The sequence below is a fragment of the Frieseomelitta varia genome, unplaced genomic scaffold, assembly GCF_011392965.1.
Source record: "Frieseomelitta varia isolate USP_RPSP 00005682 unplaced genomic scaffold, Fvar_1.2 scaffold_176, whole genome shotgun sequence".
NCBI lineage: Eukaryota > Metazoa > Arthropoda > Insecta > Hymenoptera > Apidae > Frieseomelitta > Frieseomelitta varia.
In genome coordinates this window covers 116,098-118,417 of record NW_025109483.1, presented here as the reverse complement: position 1 = coordinate 118,417, position 2,320 = coordinate 116,098, and positions in this window count along the sequence as shown.

The window sequence follows — 2,320 nt, the reverse complement described above, 5'->3', positions numbered from 1 at the left end:
TTATTACTTGTCAATAATTTCTATACAGTGATAACAACGAGTTTAAAAAGAAAGCGACGAATTATTGAATACGGTTTGGTCGCTCGTTATGGTCCGCAATCAGTTGCCGTTAACCTCTTGCGCTGGATTAACGTGCCACGCACGTCGAGAATTTTTTGTTTCCAATTGCAACATTTTCTCAGTTTTAAGTATATTGAAGTATAACCCAGGCAAAACAAATGATAAGTTTATTACTTGTCAATAATTTCTATCATACCGACGAGTTTAAAAAGAAAGCGACGAATTATTGAATACGGTTTGGTCACTCGTTATGGTCCGCAATCAGTTGCCGTTAACCTCTTGCGCTGGAATAACGTGCTACGCATGTCGAGAATTTTTTGTTTCCAATTGCAATATTTTCTCAGTTTTAAGTATATTTAAATGTAACCCAGGCAAAACAAATGAGAAGTTTATTACTTTTTATTAATTTCTATACAGCGATATCATACCGATGAGTTCAAAAAGAAAGCGACAAATTATTGTATACGGTTCGGTCACTCGTTATGGTCAGCGAACCAGTTGCCAGCGCGAGGGGTTAATGAGATAATGTTTCAGTAAGATTCGGTCATCTCAGACCTGGGTGTTTTTGAAAAATTTTTAAAGTTCAAATTATTTCAAAGGAATGTTATTTGAACATTTTCACAAAACAACTCTGATATCGACTTAACCTTATCGAAAGAAGGTACGTGGCACTCGCCTTTACAGGCTTCGCCAATAAACAATAAATTACCGTACAAGCCTTTATTTGCACATTCTTCGAAGAATCGAAATTTAAATTCTTAAGAATACATTATTTTATGTCTATATGAAATATCCAAGGAAAATTGTAAATTGGTTTTGACCACTTTGATAGTTTTAGTGTTAAGTATTGATCGCAAATGGCAAATTAAATTTCTCAATAAATGCATAAAAATCCTCTAGTAGTCGGATATACAATAATCGACAATCTCTCGTTGTACGATTTTCAAGTGACACCGAACCTTTGTACGTACACGCTCGAAACACAAACGTGGATTAGTCATTGACGGTGGATGGAGGCACGCCGAGGAAACGAAGGGCTCGTTCGTCGTTTTTGGCACGAACCGGAGTAAAGAGGCAACGACGGTGTATACGCGAGAGGAGGATAGTAATTACAGAAGCGGGACTGAAAACGCGGGGTTCCATCAGACCCTGCGAGGCACGATCCTCGATAAGTATAGTTGTTTCAGGATCGCGTCGATGCCTCCCTCTCTCGACTCCCGCTATCTCATTTTATTGGTACAGGTTACGTGAAAAATTTATTGGCTCCGCGCAACGGCCGGATCGTTCAAGTATACCCACAAAGATAGAAGAGAAACCACGAGGATCTTTCGTGGTTGCTCCTTCGCCGCGATCGTGTAATTTTAGGAGTTATCCCGCGACCATTAGAGGCCTCCTCCGATCGTTTCGCTAGGAATTTCTTTCCGCCAAGCTTTCGTCTTCTTTCTCTTTCTCTTCTGAACTCCTGCAACTCGAGTTTTCCCGGGGGAGACGCTACTCTCGTTTATTGTTTCAACTTCGAACAAGTGTAACCTATTAGCTTCGCAATGTATTGCAATTATTCGTTGCAATCGTAACAACTGAACCAATAACGATCAAAAATTCTCGACACTTTGATCACGTAACAATTCGCTCGATCTCGTTTGCAAAGTGTGATATTTCCACATTGACAGTCCTGGGTTTGTTCCTTCTAAAGATGTTTTTACATCGTGTAGTTGGTACTTTCATCTTCAGAAATGTTGAAACATTTTTCTCCTTTCTCCACGACTAGATCCATCCGTCGTGACTTTGAAGATTGAAATTCGCTGTACGATGTTATTGAACTTTGAGTGTTAGGTTAGAAATCTTGATTTCTTGAATATTAATATAACAATATAATGTAAATAAAAGAATATACAAGTTGATATAATATTTTACTTTAATAACTCTTCTATTCTGTAATATTCTATATATAATAATTATAATTGTAACATATATTATTATAATTATATTACTATTATTATCATATAATCATATTATTTATTGTATAGAAGCCAATCAATATAAGTAATTCCTTTTTCCATTAAGAAATGTCTTGTGTCATACAGACAAAATTTTCACTCAATAGAACAACTGAATATTTTAGTTCAGTTGAAGATTTTGCATAAAATTGCATTTGCTTGGGACAAAGTTGTTTTTAATAAGTGACTCAGATATATTGATAGGCTTGGTTCATTACAATGAAGACGAAAATTCAGAATACAATCTTGACAAGGTAGTAAGA